The sequence below is a fragment of the Dromiciops gliroides genome, chromosome 6 (genome assembly GCF_019393635.1).
Source record: "Dromiciops gliroides isolate mDroGli1 chromosome 6, mDroGli1.pri, whole genome shotgun sequence".
Taxonomy (NCBI): Eukaryota; Metazoa; Chordata; class Mammalia; order Microbiotheria; family Microbiotheriidae; genus Dromiciops; species Dromiciops gliroides.
This window is the reverse complement of record NC_057866.1, coordinates 70,202,888-70,222,557: the sequence shown is the minus strand read 5'-3', so window position 1 is coordinate 70,222,557 and position 19,670 is coordinate 70,202,888.

Sequence of the window (19,670 nt, the reverse complement as noted above, 5' to 3'; positions counted from 1 at the left end):
GGTCATAATCCTCTGTGACATAAACATTTCCACAGCAACTCCAGTGATGTCACAAATATAGTGTTGTGATTTCAGATGGGAAATAAAACAAGACTAAAAAAATGCCTTAAGGAAGAAAGACACTATTTTCTTTCCAATAGCATCAGCAATAATAGAAATGCAGAAGACAAGGCAGCAGAGATTGGGCTAAATGTCTTTCTTTTTCTAAGATTGTCAATACATGTTTTTCAAAAAAAATGTGTCAAGTGATGTTTAAGAAAATAGGTCGTCATTTTCATATATGATTGTGAAGGAAAGTGTTTTGAACTGTTGGTCCCTAATGGGAGTGGTTAGGGTAGATTTCAATTAAGAAAACAGAATTTCCTGAAATTGGTGTCCAGATCTGACATTTGAAGAACTGGGGGAGGCACATTTTAATGCCCTCACCCTGAACAGCTGAACAATGCTTGGGAAGCTTTGAAGATAAAATAGTTTTCCAAATTATCATGCTCACAAAATTGCATTCAATTCACATCCACCCCCACCTGCCCTGAGCTCATTTCCCATTCTTTCTTCCCCCATATTACCAAACTAAGAGAATGGAAAGACCATTCACAAACATTCCCCATCCTTACTTACCTATGTCCTGGGAACCATAAAAAGGAAGGAAGAAGAGGGAAGGGAAGGTGTCTTGAAATATTTGGGGCCCAATGTTTACTTTTATTTCATTACATTCTCTACTTTATTTCCATTTAGATGCACCCTGATTGATTTTCTCTTTCAAATGAGGCACCTCTAAATTTGTTGACTGTTTACATTTGTCCTTTTTCTGCTCAGACTTGTGACTTCATCCATGTGGGGATCTTCTGAGTATGAAAATCCCTTCCACCAACACATCTTAGAGAGTTGCCTATGGCACTGAGAAGTTAAATGATTTGTCCAAGGTCATACAGCCAGTACATAACTATCTACTACACCACACAATCTTTTTCACTTTGCCCGTATGTTCCTTTTAATCTGCAGCTCAGATGGTTTTCCTGAGCCACTGGTCCATGAAGATGTAACCAGATCTAATTGTGCTTGGTCACAGCCACAGGCCCTTTTCACGGCGAAGGGTGGCCTCATAAACAATAGATATACAGGGCTGTGCTTATACCAGTTCTTGAGAATGGAATCAGAGAATTCAATCACCCTATGACAGTTAGATTCCATGATCTCTAAGGCTCCCTTCGAGATCTCACATCATAAACACTAGAAGAGGAAGTTCTTCCTAAGTTTCATGAATTTTAGCTCATCAATCAAAACCACATACTATGGGTACCTATAAAGAAGTCTGGCCTCCAGTCAACATTTTGTTCACCTAGTTCTTTTTTTTTTTTTAATTGAGGCAGAGTGTGGGGGTGGGGAGCTTTAGTACTGGACTTCTGTGAATGCTTCTCTGCCTGATTCTCTTCCCCTACTCCTAGGTCAGCCCCCAAGGCCCAGGGATTCTCTCTCCCTAACCAAGGAAAGTTTACTAACCTGTCACTATTCAGTAATTGTGGGAACAGTAATATGGAGGTTTGTTTGTCATTTTCTGGCTGCACAAAAACAAGCCACCTCCTCCTTCTGGGGCCCAGCACAGATGGAGTAACTCCCATGAGAGATCCAGGAAGCAGAGCACGCTCATTGAGAAAAGATCATCTCCAGACAGTTCCCCAACACTGGCTATGTGGCATTCATTTTTTTTAATGGTAGAAGGAAGGACTGAGAATTTTGTTTTCAATACTCTAAAAAAAAAAAATAGGTCAGCTTTTGGCTACCTTCTCTGAGGCCAGCCAAGCTTTCTTTTGGACTGGTTAAGGTGTCCTATGGACATGTGATGATTTTTGAGGATGAAAATGTTTCATTTAAAATTGTTTATTTGGATTAGTAAGAAAATGTATCCTTATTCAAAAATACTTCCCCTAAGAAATGTCCTTCTGCAAGTTTCAAATATTCTAAACCACTTAATAAGCCAGATAACGATACTTCATTTTCCTTGTTTATAAATGAGGTACATTAACCCTGTCAAGCCACCAGGGTACCATTTAGTGAATGGCTGTTCCACTGTACAGACAAAATGGTCCAGTTGTTACAGTTGTGTTTAACAATTACAACTTTGGCTAGGCCTGTCCATCAGAAGCAATTTTAATGCTTGATTGGGCCCAGTCTATCTGCTCCTTGATACTACTGAGATCTGCTCTCTTGCATGATCATAAAAACATCAAGAAAAGCAAGAGACTTCCCAGTCCCAAGGAATTTACAGCCTTGAAGAAAACAGGTTTCTATAATTATGATAGCTCCATTGTGATGTAAACTCAGTACTTTGTATCTCACAAAGCACTATTCCTCACAACACGAGGTGGGGAAAGCAAATGCTCCTATTCCCATTTTGCAGGTGAAGAAACTGAGGTTTACACACCTGTCAGATGTCACACAAGTAGACAGGGCAGAAGCAGGACCTGACCTCAGATCTTTTGACTCCCAATACAGCACTCCTTCCAATATTTCTTGCTCTCATTAACAAAATGAGCTGTTTTGTCAAGTACTGAGCTTCCTGTGCCTGAAATTATTCAAGCAAAGACTTGTCAGGATACAGTTAGTAAAAGGATTCTAATGTACAAGACCATATGCATTTCAGTACTGAATTGCGTGGTACAGTCAAAATATGTTCTAGGAATTCAAAGAGGAAGATTAGTGACTGAAGAAATAATAATAGCTAACATTTATAATGCTATGAGGTTTACAAAGTGATTTACATTTATCTTATTTGATCCTGGCAACAACCCTCTGAGGTAGGTGATATTCATGTCTCCATTTTGTGTTGCTGTTGTGTTCTCTGCTTCGTGACCCCAAGATACTGGAGTGGTTTTGCCATTTCCTTTTCCAGCTCATTTTACAGATGATGAAACTGAGGCAAACAGGGTTAAATGACTTGCCCAGGGTCACAGAGCTAGTAAGTGTCTGAGGCCAGATTTTAACTCCAGAAGATGAATCTTCTTGACTCTAGGCCCAGGGCTCTATCCACAGTGCCACCTAGCTGTCCCATTTTATAGACGGAAAAACTAAGACAGAGAAAGTTTTAAATTCATTTCCACATCTTTCCAGTCCTTTGTCTCACCTATAAACTAGTCAAAGAGGTTCATAGAATTATAGGAAAGGTAATAGTGATGGCCTTGGGATACTCTTCATTGATGAGACTACATTTAAAGTACTATATTCAGTTAGTGGTTTCACATTTTAAGAAAGAAATCGACAGAATGGATAAAACATATCTAATGGAAAACAACCAGATAGTAAGGGGATTAGAAACTATGTCACTTGATAAATGGCTGAAAAAGCTGAAGCTATTTAGCCTAAAGAAGGGAAGAGAAGGCCTATATCTGCAATTTTAAGGGTTCTTACCTGGGAGGCAGAGCAAGTTTGTTCTGTATTTTCTCCAAAGTCAGAAATAGGACCACTGAATGAAAATTATAAGGAGGCAGATAACAGTCTGATTTGCCCACAATTTATTTGTAGCCCACTTATAGAACACTTTAAAGTTTACAAAATTATTTCCTCATGACCCCACAAGGTGGTTAAAACAATTATTACCCCTAATTTGGATGAAGAAACTTAGCCCAGAAGGTTAAATAGTTTGCTCTTAATCACACATAGTAATTATCTGAAGTAGGATTTTAATCCATATTTCCTTATGCCAAGCTCATTCCCCATACCCCACAGCCTCCATAATGGAATGGGTTGTTTTGTTAGTGAGTAGCAGCAACATGTAAGTCCCTGGAAGTATTGAAGCAGAGACTGGTTGAATACCAGTCAAAGATGTTGCCCGTAGCGGGCAGCTAGGTGGCAAAGTGGATAAAGCAAGAGGATCCAGCCTCAGACACTTGACACTTACTAGCTGTGTGACCCTGGGCAAGTCACTTAACCCTCAATGCCCTGGGGAGGAGGGGGGGGGGCGGAGATGTTGTCCATGGGATTCCTTCCACTAATGCAAGATTGAACTAGATAACCTTCCAGGTCTATTCCAAGAACAGGATTCTACCTTGCTAGAAGTATCATGACCCAGTGGGAAGCACACTGGATGGGAGTAAACACCATGGTTCAAATCCCAGCTTCATAATATTTAAGTGCTGGTGTTATATTAGACAAGTCATTTTACTTCTCGAGTCTCATGTCCCTCATTTATAAAATGAAGGGAATGGATTGTATGAACAATTGAAAACATATGTTCTAGTTAGGAAAGACTTTATGGAAAAGCTAGAATTTGAGCTGAAATGGAAGGATAATTTGCATTTAGATAGATAGAGGCAAGAAAAGAAGAGCATGAATTTAGATTTGGATAAGCATGGTGTGTTTGAGGGACAACCAGACCTGCCTAGGACAGAGGGTGTATGTTGGGGAATAGCTGAATATGAGATTAGAGAATTAGAATGAGGCCAGATAGTTGAACAGGAGTATATATTTGTTACCAATAAAAAATAGGGAGTTACTTAAAGTTAGGGTGGGAGTATTCTATAACAAAAGTGTTTAAGGAAGATCAGTTGGGCAGCAGTAGTTGAGAAAATTGGAATCAATCGATCAATAAACATTTATTTAACACCTACTATGCACCAGGCACTAGAAGAAGAGCCTGATATGTTGATAGATAGATAGATAGATAGATAGATAGATAGATAGATAGATAGATAGATAGATAGATAGATAGATAGATAGATAGATAGATAGATAGATAGATGGATGGATGGATGGATGGATGGATGGATGGATGGATGGATGGATGGATGGATGGATGGATGGATGGATGGATGGATGGATGGATGGATGGATAGATAGATAGATAGATAGATAGATAGATAGATAGATAGATAGATAGATAGATAGATAGATAGATAGATAGATAGATAGATGATGGATGATCGAAGTACATTTATTAAGTGCTGAGATCTGCTCACTTGTACTGAATCCATGCAAAAGAAAACTTAGAGGATTCCTAACCCCAAGGGCAGCTAGGTGCCACAGTAGATACAGTATCATCCCAAAGTCAGGAAGACATTTTCCTGAGTCCAAATGTGGCCTCAGACACTACCTATGTGACCCTGGGAAAGTCACTTAACCCTGTTTGCCTCAGTTTCCTCATCTAGAAAATGAGCTGGAGAAGGAAATGGCAAACCACTCCTGTGTCTTTGCTGAGAAAACCCCAAATTGGGTCAAGAGTTGGATGTGACTGAAAATGACAGAACAACAACTAATGTTTATTGAAGGCATGGTGCTGTTATGATGAATGTATGGACCACCTGGATTTGATGGAACTGTCTTATTATCCAAAAGGATTTTATGAAACCCTGGATTAATGGGAGCAAAATGCCCTCCAACTGAACCCAAGATAGCTAGCAGATAAATTCCCTATCTGCTGACTTCTTTCCCCAGAATAGTAAGTCCCTATCTTGTAAAAACATTTGGGTATCCTTGTCCCTGCCAAACCCATTTTTTGGAATCATACAATCTTATCAGTGTTTTCTTTAACACTGTCAATTTATATATATAAATATATTTCTATTTCATGCATTCTTGTCACCATGTTTGTTTTTAAGTTAATTTGTATCATGATGATGAAACGGATAACACCCTAGCCATCACAAAAAAAAAAAAAAAAAAGGTGTTTTGGAGCTCCTTCTTTGGAAGGGCTCCCCGAATGATTCCTGCCTTCTTCTTGGGACAAATAAATTGGTAGTATCTTTTTCCTGTCTGTCTCTGATCTGGTTTTTCCTGTAGCGACGTTATGAAAATAATAATCTCTCTGATCTGTTTTTTTTCTGTAGGAGACAGGCATAAAAACAAAATTTTTGATGACTATGTTAAACACTAGGGATACAAATACAAGAAAATAATATGGTCCCTACCCTCAAGGAGCATTCTCTTTCAGAGGACCCTGGCTCTCACTGCCCAGAAGCCAGCTATGTTACATTTTAACCTTTCTCCAGGGTTATCTAGTACTTTTAAGGGAACGGAGGAGATCTAGGCTCTCTGTAAATGGCTCCAGCCCCCACTGAAGGTGTTCCCCCAAATATAGGGGTAGTCTCCTGAATCCCAGTTACATTTTTTCACTAATAGTCAAGTTAGCTTTTACAAAGGAACTTTTACTTCAAAAGATATATAGAAACATTTTCCCTTAACTGATAACTGGTGGAGGACTAATCACCGCCCCCAAACCACCTTCAACTCTGGGATAGGGGAAAGGGATTAGATTACTTAAATAAACCTTTTAAACCATATTGCCTCAGGCTTTTATTGAATGACCACTGAAAGTTTCCGCCTTCACTTCTATAAGGCCCATTGTTTTAGATTTGTTTATGCTTTTCTGACTGAAATGAGTTTAAATAGAAATTGTTTTCTACAAACAGCTTGATTTAAAGTTTGTATACTAGAAGTTTTGTGGATGGCTTTAAAGGCAGGATTTTTTTTTCCCCTTAGACTGATGTATTTCTCTGTGTGTGAGCTGAGGAATTCTGAGGCCACCTTCTGTGGTTACCTAGTCCTTTGCACCTGAATGGGTGTTGCTTCAAGCAAGCAGGCTGAGTGGTTGGGAAACTTCTTTTTCTCAAAAAGTTTCAAGTTTTGTTTTTGTGTCTGTTTTTGTTTGGTTGGTTGGTTGCTGTCATCAATTCTGTCTCGGTAGGGGATTTTGTCTTCCCATTCTGGAAAGCACATTTTGCTTGAATTAAAAAAAAAAAATCTTTCTTCATAGGAAGATTTTCTTTAGTGTCACAGATAATTTTGTTTATTCCTACTTGAATCCCTTTTGATGTTGTTTAGTCATTTCAGTCCATTCTGACACTTTGTGACCCCTACTTGAATCCTAGAATTGCTTAATTATGTAATTTTTTGTTTGTTTAATTGGATGGGGTTTTTTGGGGGACGGTGAAACAAGCTTATCCAAATTACCTTGGATTCATGAAAATATTGGTATATTTCTTTTAAAATCTAAATGCTACTATGTGTATAATTAATGGCCAAATATGAAAAAAATTATGGGTACTGTCTTCATGATTTGAATTCATGTCTTTTGTTCTACCATCGTATGACTTAAGCATAGTATATTAACCCAATAGATTGTCTTTGCTGTAATACCAAACATTTGTAAATTACATTAATATTTATGTATTAACAAGGGCACATGTAGAACAAATCTCTAGAAAAAGTGGAAGCTAAGGTAATTTGGGGAGAGAGAGTATAATCTTGCTTTTGCAATTGAAAAGGATAGAGGTCTCCTAACTTAGGAGTAGAACCAGACCTTTAAGATGAAGACAGGATATTAGGCAGAAGAGTGAAAGGATTGAAAGAATGTATAATTAAGGCCACTGATATTAAAGCAGATGCAATGCCTCAGGAAATTTTTGTAGTCAGGCCTGAGAATTTTGACCATGGAAATATAATTGGGAATTTTAGACTTGTCCATCCTCTTGAGGATGAGGAATTGCTTAAAGAGGTAAGACCGCTTCTAATCAAAGGCAGCATTCTGACAGAGAGATTGAATGTCACACTTAAATCCAGGAATTCTGCTTCAGGGATGAGTAAGGCTGAGGCCACACTCCCTGTGATAGACAAGTACCATAGGTATAAACATGTCATTGGACATGAAGCGTGCTCCTCAGAAGAACACATTTGGGTTGGATGGAGAAAATGTGCCTGGGACACCGGAAGACCCCTGAGTCAGCTACGGAGATGAGAATGACAAATTGCCTAAGGGGAATAGTTTTATTGGCAGGGGATAACCTCATAGTGGGAAAAGCCAGATGTCACCTGGTGTGAATATATACAAACTTTAGCTGTGACATTTGAGGGGAACAGATCTGAAAATCCTTATGCTAATTTCACCTCCAATACTTTCTTTCTTTCTTTCTTTCTTTCCTTCTTTCTTTCTTTCTTTCTTTCTTTCTTTCTTTCTTTCTTTCTTTCTTTCTTTCTTTCTTTCTTTCTTTCTTTCTTTCTAGGGGCATTGGGGGTTAAGTGACTTGCCCAGGGTCACACAGCTAGTAAGTGTCAAGTGTCTGAGGTCAGATTTGAATTCAGGTCCTCCTGACTCCAGGGCCAGTGCTTTATCCACTGCGCCACCTAGCTGCCCCCAGTCTGGCCAGTTTTAAAGATGAAGTCTCTTTGGCTACATAGCCAATCAAGAAAGGCTACCCCACCCCCTACTCAGCAGGGGAGGAAGAAGTCCTCCATAACTAGACATGCTCCAGGGAGTCTCTTCAGGGTGCCTCCGTGTTAGGTGACCTGAGCGTGCTTTCATATAATTCTAAGGGGAGAAGACAGCACATAGAGTGGAGGTGGAAAGCAGGGGATAGCTGGTGAGGAATTGAGTTCACTTGAGTGAGATAAATTATGGTGCAGTTCCTTTGCAAAATGGTAGTCCCTAGGAGGGAATCAACAATCAGGACGTCAGGACTCTGGAGTATATAGGTTTCTCCAGTAGGTGATCTACTACAATTATAAAGGCCTGGATTAAGGTGGGGACAATGGGAATGGAGAAGAGGGTATTAGTATGAGCAGTACTTTGAAGAAAAAATGGTGGGATTTAGTGACAAAATCTAGTAGATGAAGGAAAGGGAAGAATTTAATATGATTTGTACATAGGTAGTGATGTAGAAGGCTGATAATCAATTTATCCATACTGTCTTTCCTTTCACTATTTGAGAGATACCTTTCCACTATTCTGGTTTTCTCCCTGTGGTCACCCACAGTATTGCAATAAAACTTGGGAAACTGAGTCACTGAGTCTTGCAATTCTTTTGGGATGATGAATTTGACCCTAAATTCCAGCCCACATCAGGTAGTAGATCCTGCTTTAATAATTATAACAATTGGGGGCAGCTATGTGGCACAGTGGGTAAAGCACCAGCCCTGGATTCAGGAGGACCTGAGTTCAAATCCAGCCTCAGATACGTGACACTAGCTGTGTGACCCTGGGCAAGTCACTTAACCCTCATTGCCCTGCCACAAATAAATAAATTAAGTAATTATAACAGTGTAGTTTACTGGAGAGGAAGCTCTTGGTAAAGCCTAGAATAAGTGGGTTCAATCCCTGCCTCTCACATATTCACCTGGGGCAAGTCACTTAATGCTGCTCTAGAAAACTCTCTAAGACCATAGATTGCAGAGATGCTGACCTACACTCCTAGAGGGAATTTCCTTGACCAGGAATTCCCTATATTAATGAAATCAGAGGTCTAATATCTTTGTATAGAGTGCTTTCTAATTTTGCAAAATGATTTCACATTGAGTCTCATTTATTCTCCACAACAGCCTGATTATGGAGGCAAGGACATTTTTATCATATCCTAAAAATAAATGAGGAAACTGAAGTACAGAAAAGTTAAGTGATTTACCTGGACTCACAGCTTTTTAGTGGAGCAGTACAGATTGACACCAAGTTTCCTAATTCTTAGTCTAATGCTCTCTCACTAGACCAGCATTTCCTAATGTCTGAGCCATTGACTGTCAAAGGATCCAGGAAAAATTTTTGATAAAGCTTTTATTACCAAAGGTAACATTTTTTATTTTCTTAAAACTCCAAAATGTTAATAAACTATCCATTCACGCTAAAAGGTGACCTACACCCTAACTCAATGCTGTCCTCTAAACAGACTCTCCCTCTCCATTAATTTCCTGGGAGGAAGGCTGTGGTGACCAATCACACATCGATCTGTGTGGGAGTGGTTAGTTACTTATCACGCCTGCCCAGGCACCATGACTCTTACATCTGTTTTCAATCAGTGACCACCAGCAGGCAGTAGGACATGTTCATTTTTAGTGGTGTCATTTTGTTGTTTTAATTATTGTAGCCTTATGTTTAAAGATTTACTCATAGAATCTCTTTGTAAAAAGTTATGAGATTTAGAGAGAAAAGGGATTGTAGATAACATCTAATTCAATCCCCTTGTTTTACAGGTGAGGATATTGAAACCTAGGGAAGTGACTTGTCCAAGGTCACACAACCAGTAGGTGGCAGAATTAGGATTTGTAATCATATCTTCTTGACTCAAAATCCATTGCTTTTTCCAAGCTGCTTCACTGCTCAACATGAATACTATTCCACTAAAATCAACAAGAACAACAACACTATTAAATACCCGGTAAGTATAAAACACTGCAATAAATATTGGAGATACAAAAGGGGAAAAGGGGGGAAGGAAAACAATCCCCATCCTTGAAAGGTTTAAAAAGGGATGTAAAAAGTAAGTAGATAAGTAAATACCAAATAATACGAGAAAAGGGAGAGTACTAACAGCTAAAGAATAGCAGGAGCTAAGTCCTTTTAGTAAGCCAAGAATTCCAAGAGCCAGAAATGATGAGCAAGTAAACTGCAAACAAAGGAGACAGTCCTTGCAAAAGCACAAGGACAGAAGATGGTATCACACACACACACACACACACACACACACACACACACACACACAAAGTTGCATCAGTCTGATTTTAAGTTGAGTAGACTGCTCCATAAAAAAAATGGTGAAGATCAGAGAATCATGGGAAAACATGAACTGATGTAGAGTGAAATAAACTGAACCAAGAAAATAGTATATGCAATGACTAACAAAGTAAATGGAAAGAGAGGAAGGAAGGAAGGAAGGATGGAAAGAAGGAAGGAAGGAAGGAAGGAATGAAGGAAGGAAGGAAGGAAGGAAGGAAGGAAGGAAGGAAGGAAGAATAGTGTAGAATTGTCAGTCAATCAATAGACATTTTTAAAGCACTTACTATGTACCAATCACTATGCTAAGCACTAGGGATACAAATATAAGATTAAAAAAAAAAACAAACTTCCCTGCCCTCGAGGAACTTACTATCTAATGGGGGAAGGCAACACACAAAAGTAAATTGAAAAGGGGATGGGTCTGGGTAGGGGGCCAAGATACCTTGCATGGGGACATCCAAAAGCAGTGTAACTGGTGGGAAATTGGAAGAATACTATGCTGAGCCCCTTTCTTAAACAAAGGCCCTGGAGATCATGGTTCTGCCGTCCAGCCAAAGGGTCCAATCAGAGAGGCAGAGAGTACTGATGAGATGTGAAGACCAGGAAGATTCAATTTTTCAGGATAATGATATTTCCCAATGATGATCTTCCTGGGGAAGAAAGGCATGATGGACAAATCCAAAGAAGTCCAAAAGCAGTACTGTAGTGATCAAGCATGGACCTAGAGCAAAGTTGAGAAAATGCACTTCCTGCCCTATTTGCAAAGGTGACAGACTATGGGTAGGTGACACAGTCAAACACGGTTGATGTGTTGGTTGTTTTTCCTGAAATTTTTTTCCCCTCTTTCTTCTTTGTTAAAAGGGATGACTGATTAGGTAGGACATATGAGAGGGATGGATATATTTGGAAATGAAGGTGACGTAAAAACAAGAGATATCAATCAACTTTTTAATGTGTAAGAAACAATAAAGGGGATGTTGCTTCATATTATCAAAAAAGTAACCACGAATCAGATCTTTTAGATTTGCCTCCACATGGCCATTAAAATATAGCAGAATTCAGTTATACATGTTTAGAAAGAAAAAAGATTAAGTTTTGTTCAGAGGCATATAAAATTGGATTCACGGGGCAGCTAGGTGGCACAGTGGATAAAGCACTGGCCATGGAGTCAGGAGTACCTGAGTTCAAATCCGGCCTCAGACACTTAACACTTACTAGCTGTGTGACCCTGGGCAAGTCACTTAACCCCAACTGCCTCACTAAAAAAAAAAAAATGGATTCATTGCTCAGCCTAGATTAAAGGAGAATTCACAAAAATCATAGGATATTATTTGTTGCCTGAAAGTTAGAAGCCAGTAAAGCTTTCTCTATCAGAGTTAGAAAACAAACCAATCCAATCCAATCAATCAATCAATCATTTTAAAACAAAATCACTTGAAATAAAATAATTGATTTCTTTTAAAAGTGTTTATTTGTTGAGAAACCCCTTGAAGAGGCTTCATATTTACTTGTGTGTGTGGGGGGGTTTTTTTAAAATACTGTCAGAAAGAAACTATTTTGACTATAATAAAAGCAAAGCAAAGAAATAGTTTAGATCTTTAACTTCAAGGCTAGAAAAATTAGTGGGTGAGAAAGAACAATAATCACAGATTATCTTCAGTTGTGATAATGCATATTTCCAGTAACATTTATGTATGTCTTTAAATACATTTAACCCATGAACCAGAACTCCAAACTTTGGGTTTACAGTCTCATGTTGGGGGGGGGGACGGTTCTCACAAATCATTCTTTTTCGTTCATGTCTCCACCCGGGATCTCCCCTGAGAATATCAGAATATAGTTTATGACTAGGTATCAACAGGTGTGGATTAAAATAGGCCCGCCCAACTCCCATGTAAGCACTATAAGACAGCCTATAAGAAAGCATGCAAAAATACAAAAAGAGCCCATAAAGATGCAAGATATTCCTTCTTCCTCCCTTGGTATTTCCTACCTTCCTGCTAGGGATGTGTTGTTGAGACTCATCAAGAAGAGAAATTCAGTTGGATTTGTCAAAGAGCCATCCCTTTTCCCATCTGGCCAGCATCATCCAAATAATTCACAAAGAGGGCAAGAGATAGGTTTGCACCCTCATATCATCCCTCTGTCCTTTGCTATTCCTTTAGCTGCCATTGGTTGCTGTTCTCTCCAGGAGACCCTGCCCCAGGAGCTCCTTCCCTCCCAAGCAGGTAGGCTACGTTCAACCAGGAATTCTTACCACTTTCTCAGAAGGTTGGACTAAAGGCTCTCTCACCACTCTCCCAATACCCTAGCTGCTGCCATCTCTTTAGCAATATGGTTCCTTTCTCTACTTGGGACAAGTGCTTTCCCTTCTCTGGGAACACCTGGGAGGTTCTGCCTCTGCCTTTCTTCACAGGCAGTGTCTGAAAAATCTAAGGGACTGAGGGGTTCCCTGGACAGGGCTGTGGGGATAAGCAGCTTTTCCATCCACAGGAAACTGCTCTCTGTCCATAACAACGATGCTCAGAACTCTCTCCACATTTTCTGAATCTGTCTGCTCCCTTTTAGGCTGTTGTTGTTTTGTCCTTCAATGAATGACATCAGGAAGGTGATGCCATGATTTGTGGTGAATTGGATTTAAGTGAGGAAGGGCTATGCAAAGTAACCAGGCTCACTCTCTCCTCCAGAGCTATCTGGGTCCAGTGGCAAGATACACCTCAGGATGACTAGAGATGACCCAGGATGCAGTAGGAGACATTGGCCTTTTAAGCTGAGGCCTTTCACAGATCTCAGTTTACCCTTTTTATGGAACATTTTTACATAATATATATCATATATCATAAATATAATATATGATGATGTGATACATTTTATATCTAGGTAATAGTAGCAATCTCATATAAAGAACTTAGATATTTTACTGGTTCATAGTATGCTTTGGGTTGGGAAATAACAAACCAGCCATCAATTTTTTAAATATACTACATCGTTCAATTTAAAGTCCACTTTAAAAAACTGTACACAACAGAAGAGATTCATATGCAATCCTTTTTTTTTTGGTCTTCCTTAAAATGAAATTTTTGTTTGCAGATAATTATTAAACTCATAACACTGAGAATGTAATACTTACATAGATAAGTAAACTAAAAAATATTACAAATAGAAAAGAAAATTGTTTAAAAATACATTTTTAAGGAGGCAGCTAGGTGGTGCAGTGGATAAAGCACTGGCCTTGGATTCAGAAGGACCTGTGTTCAAATCCGATCTCAGACACTTGACACTTACTAGCTCTGTGACCCTGGGCAAGTCACTTAACCCTCATTGCCCCACCAAAAAAAAAAGGGGGGGCATTTCTTTAAAAATACATTTTTGGGGACAGCTTGGTGGCATAGTGGATAAAGCACCAGCTCTGGATTCAAGAGGATTTAAGTTCAAATCTGGCCTCAGACATTTGACACTTATTAGCTGTGTGACCCTGGGCGTCACTTATCCCTCCTTGCTCTGAAAAAAAAAACAAACAAAAAAACCAACCACCACCAACAACAACCAACAACAATTTTTTTGAAAATGTAAGTCAACAGAGAAGAGACTTGTTTTCTCACTACCATGATACTCAAATTATTGTTTTTCTTTTTTAAGTATTAAATCTAATTTTCAATTAATAGGCACCTTTCCCTCCCCTCTCCCCCATGTCCACTGAGAAAGAAAAAATCTTACAAATAAATATAGTTGCACAGTGGATAGAGCATCGGCCCTGGATTCAGGAGGACCTGAGTTCACTCAGATCTCAGACACTTAACACTTACTAGCTGTGGGACCCTGGGCAAGTCACTTAACCCTCATTGCTCCACACACACACAAAAAAGTCATGCAAAAGAAACTGCCACATTAGCTATGTCCAAAAATGTGTAGATCCTTTTTCATATAGAAGTTGTGACTTGTCCAAAATTGCAGAGTGGCAGGGCAGGAGCCTGAACCTGTAGTAAACTTCATTCCTCTTACACAGTCCTCCCCTCCATGTATTCTACTGACCTGTTTTTTTTTTTTTCCTCACATATGACACTTCCATCTCCCATCATCATGTTTTCACCACAGCTTCTTCCCATACTTAGAATGCTTTCTCTTCAGGATTCCTGGCTTCCGTTAAGACTCAGCACTTCTGCAGTAGCCCTTTCTTAGTACTTCCAACTGCTAGTGCTTTTCCCTCTGAATTGCCTTCCTTCTATTCTATAGGTATCTTTTAGATACCTATTTATTTACAGTTGGCTTCCCCCTTAGAATGGAAGCTTCTTAGGGGAAGGGAACTTGTCTGTGCTTTTTCTTTGTATCCCTAGCACTTGTATACACCAGCCTGGTGTATACTGTTGTTCAGTCATTTCAGTCGTGTCCAACTCTTGGTGACCCCATTTGGGGTTTTCTTGGCAGAGAGACTTGAGCGGTTCGTCATTTCCTCCTCCAGCTCATTTTACAGGTGAGGAAATGAGGCAAACAGGGTTAAGTGACTTGTCCAGGGTCACACAGCTAAGTAAGTGTCTGAAGCCAGATTTGAACTCAGGAAGACGAATCTTACTGACTTTAGGCCCAGAGCTAGCTTGTTGCTTAATTGATTGAACCTAAAATTAGCTGAACTGTAAGCTTCCTGAGGTAAAGAACTGTCTTACTGATCTCCTTTGGCATCTAACACATAGTCTTTAGACACAATAGATTTATTTGATTTTTAGTTGTCAGAAGAACTTAACCTCTTGAGTTCGGTCCAGTATCTCTCTCATTCTCTGCCTTGGTTCTAGCCCTAGCCAAAAAAAAAAAAAAAAAAGCCTAGTTATTTCACAAAATACTAGCAAAAGGAAATTCCATGGCTTAGTGCCTCTATTTTCGTCAGCTATGAAATGCATGGGCATAGGAGAAAAAGTTATTTTCTGGCCCTGCCTCCTCTAACCAAAAGAGCTAAACTCTGAGGCATAATATTTGATCATTTTATTTTCTCACATACACCCTTTAAAAGGCTATACAATATGCCAGTCTTTTAAAAAAGCTAGCCGTGTTATTCAACTCCATAAGCTCTTGCAGCTGTGAATTACACAATGCAAATAGCCTCAGCAGCAAGGAGCAAGAATAGAAATGCAGAAAACTTCTTGCTAAATATTATGTTCCAGTTCCCTCTTATAAATTTTAATGCTCTTTGATTTAGAGTGACCTATGAGCCTCTTATTATGGGACAGGGAGGAAAGGAAAGATGGTTTCCACTACGCCCTGCATGATTAAACACCTCAGTGAAGTTCTCCCTGGCTCTCCTTTCTGAGCCAAACAATCCTTACGTTTGAATTCCATTGTCACATAGAAACACCGGCCCACCATGTTAATTTCCCTTTGCTGTTCCATATTAGGATCCTGAAAATAGGAGACCCAGAACAGATTAAAGCGTATCAATAGGACACAGGCTACATTATTTTTCTTTACATCACAAAAGTATTCTGTTGAAGAGTGAACTTTTTTGACATAGATACCATGGGTATTTTAAATCCACAGGTAAGTACTCCCGAGCCTCCTAGCGCTATCCAATAGTGCCAACATTCTCTTCCATCGAAACAATTCCATTCTATTTAAAAAGTGTTGCATTAAGTGCTGGCCTCCTAGGACTGTTCCCCATGAATGGCACTGCCCTATGCCTTTGTAGTGACTGTTCCCTGTGCTTAGAATGTACTGCCTCCTCACTATTGCTTCTTAGAAGTTCTAATTTCCTTCCAAGTTCAGCTCAAGCATTGCCTTTCTTGACTCTCCCCCACCTCTCTCTCCCCAGTGCCTAGCAGAGTACCTGGCACATTGTGGGTACTTAATAAAAAGCTCAATTGATTGAGAGTGCTATGCTCTGAACCGTGGGAGGCGTAAAGATAAGTAAGACACAGCTCCTGCCCCCAGAGAATTTACAGTCTAGCATTCAGAAAGAAAATAGGAAGAAAAGGACAGGAAGGGGGAAAAGTGATTTGTTTGAAGTTAAAGTTATTTAAAAAATTAAATTAAATTGTGTTATTTAAACAAATAACTTTTTCCCGTTCCTTCTCTCTCTTTCTCTCTGTCTCTGTCTCTATCTCTCTGTCTCTGTCTATCTGTTTCTCTCTGTCTCTGTCTGTCTCTCTGTCTTTCTCTGTCTCTGTCTCTCTGTCCCTGTCTCTGTCTGTCTCTCTCTCACTCTCGCTCTCTCTCTAGAGCTCTCTTTCATGGTGGTGGTGATCTGGACCTGTGATTCTATCAGTTTAAGGACTTCCCTGTGGGGAAATCTCTACTAATTCAATTTAATTCGAGCATCTTTAACTATGTGGCATGTACTCTGCTTAGGTTCTTGGGATAAAGAGACAAAAATGAAGGAGGTCCTGCCCTCAAGTAGCTTATTGAGTAACAACTTGTACATAGATAAGTAAACAGAAAAATATTACAAAAAAAATGTGAAGTAACAACTGGGATAACCAAGAAAGGCCTCCTGTAAGAGGTGTCTATCAATGAAACTGATTTTAAACTTTCAGTTTTAGAGACTTGCCCGGGGCCACTGAGAGGTTAAGTGATTTGCCCACAATCACTCTGGTACTATAACCTCTCTGATCCTTTCTGGCCCTAAGGCTCTGATTCTGTGGTCCTATGTGTCAGTGGCAGGTCTTGAGTACAGGTCTTCCTGACTCCAATGCTGCCTGACTCCCCTGCTGCTTCTATAAATAACTATAATACAATGTAAATTGCAGAAGTGTATAAAAGGTACTAAGTGGGTGATATGGTCAGTTTGGCAGCTCTGTGAAGTATGGGTTGGAAATGGGAGAGACTTACAGGAAGACTAATTAGGAGGTCACTGCAATTATCCTGGGATAAAGTAATAAGTACTTAAACTGAGCTAGAACCTTTGTGCCTGCAGGTAAGACTAGACTTGCAGCTAATTGGATGGGGGAAAGTGTCAAGAAAGATTCTGAAGTGTCAAAACTGGGTGAGTAGAAGGAAGTTGTTGCCATTAAACAAAAATGGGGAAGTTTGAATAAGGGATTGGGAGTGGGGTGGGGAGGGAAATAGGAGTTCCATTTTGGATGTGTCAATTTTGAAATGTTTATGGGATATTCAGGGGGAGTTCTTCGGCAAACATTTGGTAATATGAGACCGGAGTTCAGAATAGAGATTAGGACTGGATATATTGGTTTGGGAACCATCTTCATAAAGATAGCAATTGAATTCCCAGGAAATGATGACCTCACCAAAGGAGAGAGGGTAAAAAAAAATAATAGATCTCAGAATAGAACCTTGGGATATATCCACAGTTAGTCTGCATGACGTGGATGATGATCAAGCAAAAGAGATGAAAGGAGTGATCCAACAAAGAGGAAAAATGAGAGCAACATCACAGAAACTAAGGTAAGAGAAAATGTCCAAGAGAACAGGATAGTCAACAGTGTCAAAAAGCTACACAGGGACCAGAAAAGATAAAGAAATAGAAAGGCCTTTGGATTTACCAATTAGGAGATTTTGGTCATCTTGGAGAGAATAATTTCTTTGGATGAGTAGGGTGAGTGGGAGGTAAAGAAGAGGAGGCAAGGAGTATTTGGGCTATAAAAAGAAGAGTTGTAGAATGATAACTTTGAGGAATGACAGGATCAAGTGAAAGTTTTTTTAAGGAAAGGAAATTCCTACATGAGACTTGGGTCATAAGAAAGGAGCAAATAGATAAGGAAATATTGGTGAGAGAAAGAGAAGGGGTGTTGGACTGGGTAAGCTCTCAGAGGAGGCAAAGGAGGATGGCTTCAAAGGTACAAGAAGAATGGATAAGGACTGCCTTTTCATCAGAAACTAGGGCAATGGAGGAAAAAATGGAGGGGTGGTAGAGAAATTTTCTTAATCTTATTTTTTTTATCAGCAAAAATCTATCTTCTTTTCCTTCTACTTCTCACCCATACCTGAATGAAAAAGAAAGAAAAACAAAACACTGTTGCAAATTTGTTTAATCAAGTCAAACAAATCCCTTCATTGACAATGACCAAAAAAAAAAGTCTCAATCTGTACTCTGAGTCTAATCCCTTTCTAATCAGTAGGTAGGTTGATATTTCATTATGAGTCTTCTGGAATTGTGGGTGGCCTTTGTGTTGTTCAGAGTTCCTAAGTCTTTGGTTTTTTGTTTGTTTTATTTTTTTTTTTTTGTCTTTACAATGTTGTTACAGTATAAACTGTTCTTCTGGTTCTGATCACTTTGGTCTGTATTGGTTCATACAAGTCTTTCTAGGTTTCTTTGAAGCCATCCCCTGATGAAGAAGAATTTTAATGTATGGAGCTGGAGAGCACAGGGAACATGGGGCTGATGATCTTTTATGCTTCAATGTTTTAATTTCACTAAAATATGAAGAAGGGTCCTGCTCTGTGGAGAGGGATTGGGGAGAGGGGTGGGGAAGTCTGAGAAGGTTTGAGATAATTGTAGAGAATATGATAGTCAATCATGGAAGAATAAAAGATTGCATTGTCAGATGTGAGATATTCAACAAGTAGGCAAGCATTAGTTGTTTGCTGACATACCATCTAGGGAAAAAAATACCCACCAGATATGTCTACGCCCCATATACACATGCACGTTTCTTCTCTTTAGTTTCTTTATTTTAGAGTGAGGTAATTCCTGGGACTTTGATCAATATGAAACTTTGGGAAAGTTATAGATGCATATATATGTGCATTAAACTTATTAAACTTTCAAAATATATTTATAAAATTATATTTTACACATTCTTGGTTTAGTATCATTACTACATGGATAAAATTGTGAGACCTATTTCCTTGTGACTAAAATTAAGGGATTATACTAACTAAATAATTTATAGGGTTCCTTTCCAGATATAAAGTGCTATTACTCTAATCTGATAAATTATGATGTGATAATATGGGAAGGGTCAGGGAGGCATCCTATCACCCTTGAACTTACTCCTTCATCTCGAGGTAACCTGCATTTTGATAGCAACCTCCTGAAAACATTTACCATACTCCACCCCACTCTCTATGTTGCCAAGATCATGCCAGTCTCCATTGCTCTCTGATTCTGTCTCTCTCTGATTCTTTTTGTCTCCTACCCTCCTACACCAACTCAATCCTGCACATTTTTTTTTACTTGAATTAAGAGCCTTACCCACACAAAGATCCTTTTAGCTTTTAACATATTTAATAATTAATTATTTATCTGGTATTTTTA